Here is a 17,026-nt window from a genome sequence, read left to right as displayed (position 1 = left end):
ACATCTATGTAAACTGCTTTGGGAACCACTTTGGGCTGGGGGGAACATCCGCCTCCCACTGCCCCACCCCCCATGGCCACCGCTGCCGCAGTTGTTGATGGTGGTACTCATGAGTACCTATTTACTTCCCTCACAGCCTCTATACACAGGACAGTGCCCCCGGCCCCTGTACTGGTAAAGGGGAATCCTCACCGGATTCCCCTTTACCAGTAGAGCTCCAAGGCAGTCGAACCAGCTTGATTTGAACTCAAACCAGGTGCGGTTCAACCTGGGGACAAAACCCAACTGGCAAAACTGGTTTTGTGCACACCCCTAATCCCCAGCACAGAATCCCTCCAGTGGCTGTTGCTGGTGTCTATCTCATATTTCATTTTAGATTGTGAGGCCTTTGGGGACAGAGAGACATTGTGTGTGTGTGTGTGTGTGTGTGTGTGTGTGTTTTGTTGTTGTTTGTTTGTTTGTATCTATGTAAACTGCTTTGGGAACTTTTGTTGAAAAGTGGTATATAAATATTCATCATATTCTGATTCTTTCTTTCTTCCCTATTTTCCTCTCATCTCTCTCCTTCTCTACCTGATGGCTACCTTTCTCTTATTTTCATTGGCTGCTGCTGTCTGGAGCTTTCTGCTGATTTATTAGTTTGGTTTATTTCCCCTCCTTCTACCTTCAATCCAGGGACCCTGGCTACAATGGAAAGATATATGTACCATTTGGATAGATATATTGGCAGACTGATCAATCCATCAATAGACCAGTTTCTCAGCTACATTAATTGTCCTTGATCCCCTCCCAGGACCAGTAGAAAGAATGGCTGTGTACAGCCTTTGGGGGGGGGGGGATTGTGTGAGAGAGGGAGCATGGAAGAAACAAGTTTTATGAATATTTTCACGCCCATGGAAATGGCAACTTTCCTTGTGCAAACTGAAGCTCATGAAAATTCAGTACAGCTTTTCTTTCCATCTGTCTGGGTTTGGTGGGGCTTTCCTCGAGCTCTGCCTTATCTGAGGGTACCAGCCTCCATCTACTCCCAGTGCTCACTTCTGCCTCAGGAAGAAAGCCATCTCATTTTCCTTGTTCTGCTCTGTCCTGATGTCAAAAGCTGGGAGAGGGTTCAGCACTCTCTCCTCATCAGCAGCCATTCTCTCCGGTCTTAAATCTAATTTGAAACACCAAAACAATTTCAATTTTCCCAGCTGAGACATTTTGGCTGGGGGTGAGCAGGTGCTTTAAACAGAGGGAAGCAAGTCTCTCCAGCACTCCTCCACTGTCCCATCATGGCACTGTTACTTCCAAATGGCTGCACCGTCTCTGCAGATAAGCTGCACTGCTTATCTTCAGAATACAGAAGCATCCTGTATGGGAACATGAAGTTCCCTGTTGTTACTAGCAGTGCTTTTCTGCCAGCTCCCCAGAGCCCCCTTGTTTGTGTTTGAGTCTTCAGGCTTGGAGATCTCACTCTTGATATGTTCAGGAGACTCACAGCACCGTGAGCTCTCCATTTGTAACACATGGGGACAGACCACCTAGTTGACAGTGGACCAGTCACCCCTAGATTTGGCTACTAACAAGCAAATAGGAAAGGGGAGCAGATGCATGCCCTGCTTATCTGGGATACCCTAAGCAGACCCCAGAAATTAACTAAAGCAGATTAACTTTCTGCCAAGGCCACTCTGCACTCAGAGTGAAACTGCCTCATCCCCTCCCCTCCTTTTGCAAAGGATAGCAGCAAGCTAATACACCAATGAATTCAGATAACGCAGATAAGCTCATGGAGGTAAATCTCCCCCCTCACAAAAGAGGTTGAGTAAATGATAAGAACCTAGAGATGCACCCACTAAAAGTGCTGATTGGATTATTGGGCCCTCCACCCATGCATATTTCCTCTTCTCACGTATATGCACTATGTTTTCATGACAAAACAGCCTTGGTGTGCCTCAGCAATTCCCACATTATTATACTCAGGAAGAGCGATCTTGCAAGTTCCACCCAACACACCTATATTCAGCAAAAAAAGGGCAACAGGAATGTGGCACACTCAGGAAGAGCAATCAGCAACAATGGAATCCTTGCTGGTTTGACTCAACACACCTATTCAACAAAAAAGATGAACTGGAATGCCCCCTCCCCAGGACATGAATTGGGGTATATCTGGCCCCAATTCTATAATCCAGTGTGCTCTTCGCATGCCATTCACCTTGGTGTCACCAGCTGCTTGAGCGATTTACTGTTCACAGGCCACCACAGGCCACCACAGGTTCACAGGCCACCACATCAGGCTGTTTTCAGTTCTTCATCCCACTCTCCAGATTGGCTTCCTTGCCTAGCCTGATCTGCCCAGTCTTCCTCGCCAACATAGGAAACTGATTCGACAGAGGAAGTACCCTCATGGATTCACCTCTATTAATGAACCCCTCCAATCTTCTTATCCTCACCCCTGACCAAGCTGTCCAGGAGGAAAGGGGTCCTTCGGTTGTTCCAGAAGCCCTGATGTCTCTTCATCCAGATCAGGTGATATGAACGTTTGTCCCTTGCTGGGCCCAACTCTACACCTATTCCCTTTTCTTAAATCCAACCACCTCCTTCTCTAAAAGCCTCTTTCTCTTGCCCACCTGGAAATTTACACAATTAGGATTTTAAGCTAAAATGCCTCATTGCAGTTAAATGTATTTTTGATAGTATTTAACCACACATTTATTTCCGCTAGACCCCTCCCTACAATAAATCCATTTTTTTTAATTTTGAAACTTAAATTTTGCCTCAGTCCAGTCATTTCCTTGGTCCACAACTTTGCACAAATTAAATCAGACATGAAACTGTCCTTTCTGAGCTAATTTCCCCCACATAAGCCCGAATACAGATTTAGGGGTGTTCACCAATCATCCCGGGGCAGTTTCATTAATACTGTTCCCATGCAGGAAGCCCTCAGTGTGGTGCAGTTTATCTGCAGATATGGCACAACCTTTTGGAAGTGACAGCACCACAGTGGGGTGGCAGAGGTGTGCTGGAGGGGCAGGTAAAACCTGCCTCTCTCCATTTAAGGAACCCGCTCACCCCCGGCCAAAATGTTCCAGCCAGGGAAACTTGAATAGCTTTGGTGCCTCAAATTAGAAGCACCGAAACAGTTTGTGCACATCCCTACTTCATAGGTAGCCTTCTTCCTTTGGGTCAACTGAGATGTCCAGCCAGATCAGCAACTCAGGGATGAATGGTGAGTTATGGGTCCCACTTCCCTCAGCACCGGGGACAGTCCCAGTTACTACTATTCAATCATAATAAAGAGAATATCCAGAAGCTACACATTTATTTTTCAGAGGATACTAACAAAAGAAAGGGGAAACCATGGGAATGATGGATTAGATTATTATCTACAAGCATGGTAGTTTGTGCTATTTATTTAACTAACTAACACATTTTTATACTGCCCCATATGCAAATCCTTGAGCAGTTCACCATCTGAAAACACAATGAAAACATTAATACAATTAAAACAGTTTAAAATACAGATAAAAACTCTAACACTTAAAATTTTAAAACTATAAACTAAAAGCTTGACTATGGAAGTTAGAAGACTGAAACACTCCAACATAAGAACAGCCCTGCTGGATCAGGCCCAAAGCCTATCTAGTCTAGCATCCTGTTTCACACAGTGGCCCACAAGATGCCTTCGGGAAGCCCACAGGCAAGATCTGATGGCATTCCCTCTCTCTTGCTGTTGCTCCCTTGCAACTGGTATTTAGGCTGGAGGTGGCCTATAGCCCTCAGACTAGTAGCTATTGATAGACTTGTCCTCCATGAATTTAGCTAAGCCCTTCATAAAGCCATCCAGGCTGGTGGCTGTCATCACATCTTTTGGCAGGGAATTCCATGGGTTAATTATGCATTATGTGAAATAGTACTTCCTTTTGTCTGTCCTAAATCTTTTGGCAATCAGTTTCATGCGATGACCCCTGGTTCTAGTGTTATGCAAGAGGGAGAAAAATTTCTCTCTCTCCACACCAGGCATAATTTTATAGACTTCAATTATGTTGTTCCTCAGTCATCTTTTTTCTAAAGCTCCAGGTGTTATAGCCTTACCTCATAAGAAACATGCTTTAGGCCACTGATCATCTCCAGCGGAATACTAGTGAAAAATTACATTTTGTTCTAAATTGTGGACAGAATAATAATAAATAAATATTACCATATTTTATCACCTTGCTTAATAATTGAAGAGCCTGTACTGGGGATTTATTTGCCTTTGGAAAATACAGTATACACAAAAACTGTCTTTGATTAAATTCCTTCTTTAACGATGGGTATGGAATCTCGACTGCAGCTCAGTCCCTAAGCAGATGAACATGCTTCAGATGATTGCATGTTGGAGTCCCCTTTTAGACTCCCTTGCGGAAAGCCTGCCTGAAAAATTGTAGGTCACCTTTAACAAGGCAAGCTGTTCTGAGACTATTTTAGGCATTGATTCAACTACTGCTGGACTTTTAAAAATATGACATCCAAACCTAATCTCTTATTGTGCTTGCATTGGCCCTGAGCAAGGATTTCATAATGGATCACAAACTGAGCATTTAAAATTGAGCACAGGTACCCCAGTCCAGCAATGCACATGTGTACACAGAAGGTACTTCTGCGTGCAGTCTTCTTGCTGGTTTAGGAACTTCATGAACATCTTGAGTCAGCTAAAACAATTCCCATCCAGCAATTGCAGTGAAATTTGTCTGTCTGTCTGTCTTTCTATCCATGTATGACATTTGTATCCCACCTTTCTTCAAGGAGCTCAGGATGGCATACATATTTCTTCCACCCCACTGAATAGCACAAAGGAAAATGTGTAACATTGGGCTTTGAGCAGTTTCTTGTAACCCATACAGTTCTTTTAGGGAGGAGATGCATGCATTCATCTAAAGAGAAAGAGACATGCATTATGAGAAGTGCACTTTGAAAAATGCATCCAAACAAAGGTTTGTTCTTCTGAACATTCATCTCACTGCCTGCCTGGAACTTCTGCTAGTATGTGCCTTTGTATATTTGTTTCCACAAAGTTTGAACACCAGAGCTTGGGTCTGCACCTTCTACCCATTGGGTCATATTCCTCTACAGTTTCAACACCCCCTACCAAATTTCAAAGGATGGGTAAAAATACACCCTTCATTTTAATACAATATTGGATCTGAAGACTGTGATATCTGAATGAATATTGGTGTCCATATTCAGGCCACCATTCTTCATTTTAAGCTTAAACCCCATTTGATTCCTATACCTGTTTTCAAGGAGACTAGGAAACATGTAAACACTCTAACATGTTATTTCCCTTGAATATTGGAATGATTTGAATATCCCCACCCCAATTCCTTTTTATGGGCGCCAGAAGAGATATAAAACACATGGTAAGAAGTGATATGGCTTTTGAGCAATTTGATATCAGAATGAAATTTGATACATGCATTTATTACATAACTCCGCTTGAAGTTCAAACATCTGTTTGACTGCTTTCAAGGGCTGAAAGAGAAACTTGTATAAAATATTGTCATATGATATCTAAAGAGAGGCATCTTAAAAACTGTGCCTTACTCCTTCCTTTTTATCATAAAACAAATAACTTACATTAAAGACCATTCCATGACTAAGGAATAGTTATCCTACTCATCTAGTTTTATACAGTATGACATTTTATTAACTAAAAGTTCTTGAGATCATTTTAAATCCTGGCCCATTGCCATTGCTATAAGAACAGAAAACTACTTGACTTTGCCTGGCAAATCAATACACTTGTTCTCTTCCCAAGGCCTTCCACTATTTTATAAACTTTTAATTTACTTTTTCTTTGACTAAAAATGTCTCCATAAATACTTTGTGAGAAGTCACATTTACAGGTTCAATACAGCAGGAGAGTACTGTGCACGAAGCTGCTGCTATGAATTCATCCACAGAGAACACCTGAACATATTAATGTGTGTGCACATCATACTGCCTTGACCTGGCTGGATGTGTCCTTTAGGCCAAATTGAGTGTGTCTCGCATATTCAGATCCTGCATCTTTACCACCCTCAAAACCAAAGGTATCCTGCTCCCTTAAATGAATCTGGTCATTCTCTCTTGCTCCCTACTTATGGGACTTCTTTGAACATGCAGGTGATTCCATGTCTTTTCTCTCTTCGTTTAAATCCATCCTCAGAATCCATCTTTTCCATGTGATCTTTGGCCTATCTTCTTAATTCTCATCCCAACTGTAACCAAATTCATGTGCATGTAACATCATTTGCCTGTATTCTTTCCTTGTCTCTCCCTCCCTCTTTGATTTCTCCACTACCACTATCTCCTGGTATGAAGGAGCTGTCCATGGTGCCTGTGAAAATTTGTAAGGTGACATAGGCACAGTATTAACAACAATAATAATAATAAACCAAAAGGGAATTAGCATATTAGCAACACTGTGTATCTTCAATAACTTCTTCATTGTGTTTATGAAAAATTGTACATAGTGGCTTAGAAACTGTATAGTAGATCATCATGTGATCTATTCATAAAATAATTAATCTCTTCTGAATATTTGATATATCTTGGCATATATTAGTGGTAAAAATATATGCCTTTTGCACAGTTTGCTAAGAATGAATTTAATATTCTAATCAATCATTAGTAATACATGCACTTTTTAATAATAATAATAATAATAATAATAATAATAAAAAATATAGCTTCACATATGCCATGGAAGAAAAATAGCCTACTTGTAATCTATTTATTTATTTTGAGACCATTACTTGCAAAGCAAGAGTTGGTGCTTGATAAAAATGATCTAAATAAATTCAATAAAGAGACAAACTATTCATTCCTTGGCATATAAAGAAAGGAAGGTAAACCAGGCTTTCTATGTAAATGAACTGTTCGAAATCTCTGCCTCTGGCACACAATTACCAACTCTGGACTATGCATCAGGAGTGCTGTCTTGAGGGCTGTATTACATTTAATTATTGGTAGCGCATCACAACTAGCTGCACTAAAATACATCTCTTCTGTTAACATTTTACTTTTTTTATTCTCTCCATCCTCTGATGTTGTTGAGGACATGCTCAGAAATCTCTAGGAAACCCAGAGGATTTAATTTAAAACATAAAATAAATCAATATTACCTTCAGGATTGTTTTTTGTAAAGATATGTCTGCTTAACTGATGACAGTGTACAAAAACATTAATAATTACTGCAAGGTAATTTGTGTAGACCTTACTGTAAATCAATAGCTTATCTCCTAACTAGTTCAACAACCCTTCCACTTCTCTACTAGGAAAAGATAGTATAAGTCAATTAGAAACATGGAAAGCTGTGTCGGTCATCTTGAAGGCTTCAGCAGTCATCAGGGAGACACTTCTAAATAGTGCCTCAGTGTCTGCAACACAAGAACTTTGGTTTGTGGAATGCTTTGAAAGCAGGCATGTAGCTATAACTAAACGAGGTGGGGCAAATTGCCTGAGGGAGTGGGACCGACTAGCTGGGTGACAGCTCACTTTCCTCCTCCCACTTTCCCAACTCACTGGCATATGGTTGGCTCCTGATTAGATGACTCATCTTGACTTCAAGCAAGGTGAGTCCTCTCCAGGAAGTGAGGAATGTCAGGCAGCATCCTTCCCTCTTCTGCAGCAAAGACATGGGGAGGGGGAGGAGAAAAGGGGGGGCTAAGGGGAGCAGGGCCCATCTTCACCTCTTGTCCCAGGGCCCACTCCAAGCTTGCAACACTCCTGTTTGCAAGGTCATCTCTGCTTCTTATGCTGTCTTGCCTTATATTACACCTCCAAGTCCATGTGATGCTCAGCTGTACACAATTCTTTCATCCAACTATTTGGATTCTTTTTAATGCACAACCACCTTGGAGGCTGGATCAGGAATGCAAACAGCAGGGGAAGGAACTGTGGCCTTTCCTCATGGGTAGGAAAGCTGCTGGGGTACAATTTTGAGCAAATAAATGGCAGGAAGGAAACAAATTAGTCACTCCTTTCCTCCACTAGTCCCCCCCCCCTTTTCTTGGTCTTGATTGCAGCCTGATTTGTTTTTAAAAATCAGACAATCAGTGGAGTGTCATGAGTAATTTGAGCTTGAGTCAGAACATTAGACCGGACATCTACACTTCTCCCATTAATTTAGTAACAAATGAAAAAGGACTGAAGGGGCCTGAATCAGACCTGTTTTTCATTGTTCAAAATTAATGCACATCCCTATTGCTTACCCTTTCAGTAAGAAAGACATTTGATGTACTCCTTAATTTGATGGTATTTGGTACTATAGAAAAAAGGACAGAGTGAGATCTCTTCCAGAAAGTCCATGATCTCTTCCGAAAAGTCATATGGCGGGGTCACATGAGCATAGCCCAGTTTTCTTTGGTGTGACATATTCCTCTGGAAGGCCAAGTTAATTTGAGTTGCTGAGTTTTGAAAAATACAGAATGGGACAACAAAATATTTTTTGTATTTAAATAAGAGAGCTTCCCCTCCCCCTTTTCACTCTGCTGGATACCCAACTGAGAAAAATTCACAAGTATACAATTTCAAAAGCCTGCATGAAATACATATAACATCAGCCATTATCTTTCACTGAACAGTTATTTAGAATTTCCTTTGGGTATAGAGCTGTGATCCTAAGCACATAAATTGAATTTGATCACGCATACTTTTGCAAAATATGTTTAGGAGTGAAGCAGTAGACTTTTCCATCTACTAACAAATTAAATATTCCCATTCCGCCTTGTGGAGTAGACAAACCATTTGTTGCCACATTTCATTAATAGGGACACTGTGGTATAGACTAGAGTACTACAAAATGGCACTTAAGTCTGATTTGTAAAGTTTGGGTGTTAGAAGTTAAACTTGAAAACTATCAATTTTTATAATTCAAAAAATGACTTCTTATACCCAAGTTGTATGCATCAGGTTCTCTAATCTATTAAAAAGAAAACCCTCTTGGTATATTCCCAAATTATTGCTAAGCCTTATAGTTTAACAAGAAATTATTTCTATAAAATCTTAGAACATGGAATAACATTATCTTACTTCATCTTTCTGACATACATTAGGGGACCTAGAACTATCTATACAACCTACAGTTTCTTACAAATGATCTTTCCTTGAAGCTGCATAATAAACAGCAAGGTTCTTTTTTTGTGTTCCAGATTCGAAAAAGAAGTAGTAAATATGCTGCCACCTCATGGAGGAGAAAGATAGGTTTCTTTAAAATAATATCAGTCCTGGCTGACATGCTGTGCAATGTTTCAAGAGCACCGTTGTACAAGCACAAAAGTTGTGCGCAGATAGATAGATAGATAGATAGATAGATAGTATTTTACTGTTGTGCAGCTCTGTGCAATTTCTTTGCATGCACAACTGCACAAACATTCCACTGCATGTGTTATGTTGCCCAGTATGTCAGCCCATGTCTAGTGACTGATTCTGCATCCTTGAAGTCAATGGGAGCTTGTCACAGGTTTCAGAAGTCTTCAGGATAAACTAGAAATCCTCTGGCTTCAGGAGAAACTACGTAGCATAATCAACATGTCATCCTGTGTCCATTTTCCATCAATTTAATTTTGAGCATCTGGTATGAGAAATAATGGCTGCTCCAGTCTAATGTGCATGCCAAAATATTTTTGCATATACAATGAAGTATGGTCAGTTTTCACAAATCACACCTTTCCCCTGCATCCCATTGTGTCTCCCAAAAATATGTCCCTGAGGGTTGTGTGACCTTAAGGGATATATTTTTGGGAGGCACAAAAGAAGAGGGAAGAATGAAAATCGCCCCTCCCCTGCGGCACACACTTTCCCCCCTTTTGCATAGAAAATGCTAGTCTAGATGTCAGCTAATGATGTCACTTAATACATCCAACAGGATCAGTAATACTATAATCCTCTGCTTATAAAATAAGCAAGAATATTTTAACAATATCATGCTATGGGAACAGAAGTTATAAAAATATCCAAAGAAAATATGTAAACACTATGTAAAGAGAGGAGTTGTCAAATCAGAAACATTTTCTTATTAATGAAAAATGTCTAAACTTGTGTGCAAAAATGATACTTGAAAACAAAAAGAAATTTGAAAAGAGAACATTTCTATTGTATGCATCTTCCTATATCACTGCTGCCTGATATAGTACCAGCAGGGACTCGAACCGGCAACCTTCTGCTTGTCAGTCAAGCATTTCCCCACCGCGCCACTTAAGGTGACACCTGCTAAAGGACTACAGAACTATTAAAGAACTATATTTTTAAACCCAAAAATGCATTACTGCTTGGAGCAGGGGAGTATGTGTATGTCCTTCTTAGTGTTTTTAAATAATCTAGATGAGAACTATTCTGGAGTGGTACACACATGATTTGGAAAATTCAAATGTAAAACCAGGGATGGTGGGGAAGATTTGAAAAATATTGTGAGCTGGGAGGGATTCAGAATATGGAAATGCCCTGCCGTTTCCTGAAGAAAGGTCAAATCTGAATATTTGCTCAGAAGAGCCCCTCCCATAAAACTCACAGCCTTATCTAAATAGTGTCCATTTGTTGCAGGGGTTGAAGCTTTTGTGTGTGTCATAGCCTGGGAAACTACCAGTATGAAAAAAGGAAAAAGAGGCAATCGGCTTATTGACAGAATAAGTGATTTTAACATCAGACCCCTGCACTCCAGGATAACTTATCTGCAGGATGGGAAGAGAACAAAAGACATTGAGGCGAGTCTTACGATCAGTGAGACTCGCTGGGAAGAGTTTTGCAGGGAGAGCGGGCTTAGCACACTCTCCCCACAGATGAGCAGGCAGGAAGCCCTGGGCATCTGGATCAGCTGCCCACACGACTGCCGGCTCTGTTATGGAGCCAGCAGGGGCTGTGGGGTTTCCCCGGAAGTGCCAAGATGCCCCGTGTGAGCGCATCCTGGAGAGGGGCATCCTGGAGAGACCCCCGAGCCCAGGAGGCTGCTTGTCTCCCTGTGTGTTGCCACGACATGGAGCCGTGCCACAGCAACACATGACCAAAGATAAAGAGAGGTGTAAGGCTGAATTTGTTTGAGTGCAAAAGAGAGTGTGTAAATATGGAGGGTTGCAGATATGCTTTGTTATGCGCTGCTGTAAAGCTCTAGATCACCTGCTGCACTACTGCACAAGAGGGAAGTACCAGCACTCCTGACTCATGTGCAGTTGTAAGTGGTGTGCGACTTCCATTATTCTCTATGAAAGTAGTGTGTGCAACATGTGATTGCATGAGAGTCAGCCGTAATGGTACTGCCCTCTTGGGCAGCAGTGCACCAAGTGCTTTAGACCTTCTGCACCACCCAGGGGCGTAGCAAGGTTGGAGTGGGCCCAGAGACAAGATTTTAAAATGGGCCCCCCCCCCCAAAGTCCAGGGCCTCCGCACACCCCAGGCCCCCAAGGATTTAAGTCTGATATTCCAAAATAAGTATGCTGCCTGCAAATACATTTCACTGAATACACACACACACGTCACAATATATAGTGATATACATTGAGTACTATACATTTATATTACTTTTAATGCCTAGAACACACTAGAAAGATGAATTATTAAAATGGGCCCCTCGCTGCAGATTAGCAAACGAGACTTTCAACCATGCAGGGTGAGCCTATGTTTGTTTTCTCAGAATTCTGAACAAATTCAGTCAAGTTTGATTGCAGGAGGTTTTTCACAGGAGGCTTTTAAAGCCCTTTAAGACACATCTCCTCTGGAATGGAGGTGCTGCATTCACATGTTGGCCAGATTGACCCTGAAGTCCCTGCAAGTTATTGGGGAGCAGTTCACACACAAGAAAAATAAAATAAAAGCACCACACATGCTTCACAGTTCTCACTCAGACCTTCTGGGTTGCAAAACAACTTGAACATAAGTGCATTTATAAATGAATGAATGAATGAATTAAATAAATAAAATACTGGTCCAGAAGTTTTTGCAATTTTCTGCCATGAAACAAGCCACTTATAGGACTTTTAAGATAGTTTTTTTTAAGTCAGCAAATTTTCCAAGCTGTTTCAAAATAAATATTCAGAGACTTCTCGGTCCCTCCCCCCCCCCATATCCAAGCCCTATGGCAAGCAGATCCCTATATATGGGGGGGGGGGGGGCGGGAAAGGTAACCACAAAAAGGAGTTCACACTCTACCTGGCAAATGCTGGTCTGGGTTAAGCAGGGCAGCAGGGGGTCTTCTGCTGCAGAGAACACTCTGGCTGCCTCCTCCTTCCTGGCTGGCTTGGGCCCTACTCGAGTTCAGGCTTCACTGCGGCCTACACGGAGGCCTCCGTGGAAGCCCCGCCCACCCGCCGATCAGCTGAGAGGCGGGAGAAAAGGAGCTCTTGGCAGCTTGCCTGCTGCTTCCATTGCAGCCAGCAGAACAAGCTGGAGAGACGGCGAACAGGGCAAGTGGCTGAGGGGCCTTGGGGCTGGGCAGGGGGCAATGGGGAGTCACATGAGGTGCCCCTGGGGTGCCCCTCCAGGCAGTGGGGCCCCCAGACAACTGTCTCCCCTTGCCCTATCATTGTTACGCGCCTGGCACCACCCACATTACCTTGAAGGACTTGTAAGTCAATGCCTAGAGGTCATCCCTGAGAGTCACAATGGTCCATTGGTTGTCAGACACTTGGGTTCAAATACCACCTTTTAAGCTAGGGGTGGGGAACCTTGGCCCTCCAGCTGTTTTTGAACTACAACTCCCACCATCCCCAGCCACAAGGGAGTTGTAGTTCAACAACAGCTGGAGGGCCAAGGTTCCCAACCCCTGTTTTAAGCATTAGCAGATGACCATTAGCAGATGACTTGCAGCCTCAGTTCCTCAACCATGAAATGGGAACACTTTCCTACTTGATAAGTCTGTTGTGAAGACAGACATCTGTATTACTGGTATGCTAACCATGATATAATAACGCTTTTTAAAAATAACCATTAAGGGAATGATTCTGCCTCCCAGTACATCTCCACTACTGCTTACCAGAAACCTCCTTCTGCCGGTTCCCTGCTAGCAGCCCTTCCATGTGCAGGGAGATGCACTTGCAGAAGGGCTGCACACACCTGTCGTCTTGCATAGGGAGAGGCTAGATTGGTCTCTTAATATCTTTGAAGGCACTGCTATTTGCAAAGATATAGGAATCAGAATCAACTTGATTATGGTCAAAGACCAGCAAATGTGTAGCTATATGTCCGTTGGTTGTTTCTGTATATATTATCAGTGGTACAATCAAAATTATTCATTTACTGTTTACAGCTGTGTAAGGTTCTTTCTTTTCTCTAGTACATTTTCCCCCTCATAATGTTCTGCAGCTTCATAGCTATAGTGGGATATTTAAAAGTATCATATTCATACACAATTAGCAGCTGTGCAATGATATTGCTTTCAATTTGTTCTCCACCTTTCTCCTGTGTTTTTCAGTAAAATTTCTGGTACAAAAAACCTAAATAAAATCCAACCATAGCAAAATTACTGCAAAGCACCAAAAGCTCCTTGGCAGATAGTATATCACTTTAGTTGTTATGACTCACAGGTTGCTGCAAGATTATAAATGTAGACTGTCTGTAATTATGCAGCTAGCAATATGCAAAACAACAGCAAAGCTGTGTTAGCAAATGGAAAATATGTTTTTGCCAGATTCCACTAAGGCGAATCATTTTGCAACTTTGTTTAATTTTCTGCACAAGGAAAAACAGTTTTCAGAAGGCAGAGACTATTTTAATTGGGAGGATGCCAGTGGTCCTCCGTCAAAACTGGAGTATTGTACTTGACGTAAACATTCAAAAATATCTGCACCACTTTGGCAACGGGCTAATGAAAAAATGCCGTCTCATGATTGAAACGACAAATAATTGCCTGTGTTGGAAAACATTCTCAAAGTTCTCTTCTCACACAGCTGTGACTACAGTTGCATATCCCTGCTCGGTGCATCAAAGGAATTGTGGGGTGCATCTTTCTCAGATATTTATCCTAGCTATGTAACCAGGGAAGAGCAGAAGCTGTCCACATCCTACGCTTATTCCTCATTAAGGTGCCACTGCTGGGTTTTGCTGAAGGAACAAAATTCCCCACTCCAAGGTCCAGCATTAGATACTCTGCCTCTGGTGCTGAAAGGAACCCCAGGCAATGTATAGATCACATACTGGTGAGGCAATATGCATAATGGATCTACATCAAATTACCATCACCAGTATATGATCAATACATTGCCTGGGGGTTCCTTTCAGCACCAGAGGCAGAGTACCTAATGCTGGGTATAGCAAAGCTGTAAGTCATCAATTTCCAACACACACACACCCTTTTCATGTGCCAGCGTGGTGTAGTGGTTAGAGTGCTGGACTAGGACCGGGGAGACCAGAGTTCAAATTCCCATTCAGCCATTATACTAGCTGGGTGACTCTGGGCCAGTCACTTCTCTCTCAGCCTAACCTACATCACAGGGTTGTTGTGAAAGAGAAACTCAGGTATGTAGTACACCTCTCTGGGCTCCTTGGAGGAAGAGCAGGATATAAATGTAATAATAATGATAATAATAATGGCTTAAGAATGGCAACTTGAAGAAAGAAACAGAGGGTTTAATACTGGCTGCACAAGAACAGGCACTAAGAACAAATGCAATAAGAGCAAAAGTCGAAAAGTCAACAACAAACAGCAAGTGCCGCCTTTGTAAAGAAGCAGATGAAACAGTGGACCACCTAATCAGCTGTTGTAAAAAGATCGCACAGACTGACTACAAAGAAAGGCATGACAAGGTAGCAGGGATGATACACTGGAACATCTGCAAAAAACACAAGCTACCTGTAGCCAAAAATTGGTGGGACCATAAAATTGAAAAAGTTGAAGAAAATGAAGAGGTAAAAATATTATGGGACTTCTGACTACAAACAGACAAACATCTGCCACACATTACACCAGATATAACTGTTGTCGAGAAGAAAGAAAAACAAGTTAAAATAATCGACATAGCAATACCAGGGGATAGCAGAATAGAAGAAAAAGAAATAGAAAAAAATCACCAAAAACAAAGATCTACAAATTGAAATGGAAAGGCTGTGGCAGAAAAAGACCAAAGTAATCCCAGTGGTAACTGGCGCCCTGGGTGCAGTTCCAAAAGACCTTGAAGAGCACCTCAACACCATAGGGGCCACAGAAATCACCATCAGCCAATTACAAAAAGCAGCTTTACTGGGAACAGCCTATATTCTGCTATGATATCTATAACAACAGCAACAACATTGACAATAAAATTCAGCCATCCTAGGTCCTTGGGAAGGACTCGATGTCTGGATAAAACAAACCAGTCAATAACACCTGTCTGACCGTGTAAATAAATAAATAAATAAATAAATAAATAATAATGTGCTAAGGTGCCCGATTGGATTTAGAGAGAGTATCTGGGATATAAGCGTGTGGGTTTTAAACAGAGAGACATTGAACACTGAGGTTGACATCTGTATGTCGAAACGTCTGTTCTTTATTTGTATTTTTTAATTTTATTTTAATCTACACTGTTAAAAGATCTGGGGAGAAGAATGTATAGATGTCCATACAGCAATGTATGTCTGTACAGAATATACAAATAGTCGGTTCTTCTGACAATACATCCCACTTATAAATCCTCCACCAAACATTTCTCTCCATGCTGCCTTTCTGCCTGGTGGCAATGCAAGGACTTTATTATTTTTATTTATTTAATTTATTTATTGTTAAATTTATATATCAGCTTTCAGGTTCCTCTTCCTCCTGTATAGAGGGCGCCAGACTGCCTCATATGGCCACTGGGGGAGTGTTATTCCACCGTCCAGCAACCTGTTCCTTTCACAGACTGCCCCAAAGAACTGCCGCCTCCAGCTCTCCCAGGGAGCCTCAGAGCTCCTTCTCCTGGCAGCTCTCCTCCTGGACTGGTCCCTCCTCACTGGCCAGCTCTGTCTTATATAACCCATGGCAGGTGGGGAAAGTCTTGTGAGAACTCAGGCCAAGATCTCATGTGAGTTGCCCCTGATACTGCGATGACTCGCCATCTTCAAGAGAAGGCATGCGGCTATCTTGTGGGGGCCAGGCAGATGCTCCCTGGCTGGGACAAGCAGCCACCTCCAGGAATGCATGGCCAGGAAGGACTGACACCAGACACACTGGGAGGGTTGGTTACCAAATGCCGGCCCGATCTCTTGCGGTGGCCTGCAGCACATTGGGGGATCCCTTACAATAAGACTATAAACATTACACAACAAAGATATTAAAATGGAATATAAAAATACAAATCAAATTCAAAGTTTAAAACACAGACATAATATAACCATAAAGTACAAATTAGCAGTGGCAGCAACAACAACAACAACTTCATCTAAAGCCTGGGTAAAAAGCCAAGTATTCACTTGCTCTCTAAAAACTGTGATGGAAACTGAGGAGCAGATTCCCACCAGGAGAGCTTTCCAAAATCTGGAGGCAATAACTGAGAAGGCCCTGTCCCACATGCACGACAGCTGAGCCTCCCTCATTGTCAGCACATGGAGTAGAGCCCCCTTCGATGACCTTGTCAGGCGGACAGGAACCCTTGGGAGCAGGCAGTCCCCCAGATATCCAGGGCCCAAACTGTAGAGGGCTTTAAAGGTCAAAAACAGCACCTTAAATTGAACCTGGAAACAAACTGGCAGCCAATGTAGCTCTTACAAAATGGGCATAAAATGATCCCAACAAGTAGCTCTGGATAAAATCCTAGCTGCCACATTTTGCACTAGCTGCAGTTTCCAAATATTATTTGAATACTCTTCAAGGCAGCCCCATGTAGAGTGCATTACAGTAATCCTGTCGTGATACGACTAACACATGGGTAACAGTGGCCAGATCTCCCTTTCTTAGCCCTTCCTCTGTCTCCTTGAATGGATAAAGGACCACCAAGTTGCAACCTTCCTGTCTTTGTGCCTTGAGTTTCAGTGCATTTCCTTGCCTCTCCGTGTAGTGCAAGAAGTTGGGGAACATTGTCTAGTTGGCTCAGCACATGCTGGCACATTCTGTTCCCAAAATGGCAAACTTCCAGAGCAC

At 42.2% G+C, this 17,026-nt stretch overlaps 1 long non-coding RNA gene across 1 annotated transcript; it reads right to left on the bottom strand.

Annotated features, from left to right (window-relative positions):
• Window positions 1-3,282: 3,282 nt before the first annotated feature.
• On the bottom strand, window positions 3,283-12,258 carry LOC128353032 (uncharacterized). The gene is made up of 2 exons (XR_008320789.1): window positions 12,145-12,258; window positions 3,283-4,895 (listed from the first exon to the last, which is right to left on the bottom strand). It is a non-coding gene; the product is annotated as an uncharacterized LOC128353032 (long non-coding RNA).
• Window positions 12,259-17,026: the final 4,768 nt, after the last annotated feature.

Source organism: Hemicordylus capensis, chromosome 4 (assembly GCF_027244095.1).
Source record: "Hemicordylus capensis ecotype Gifberg chromosome 4, rHemCap1.1.pri, whole genome shotgun sequence".
Lineage (NCBI taxonomy): Eukaryota > Metazoa > Chordata > Lepidosauria > Squamata > Cordylidae > Hemicordylus > Hemicordylus capensis.
This window is presented reverse-complemented; position numbering and strand designations above follow the sequence as displayed.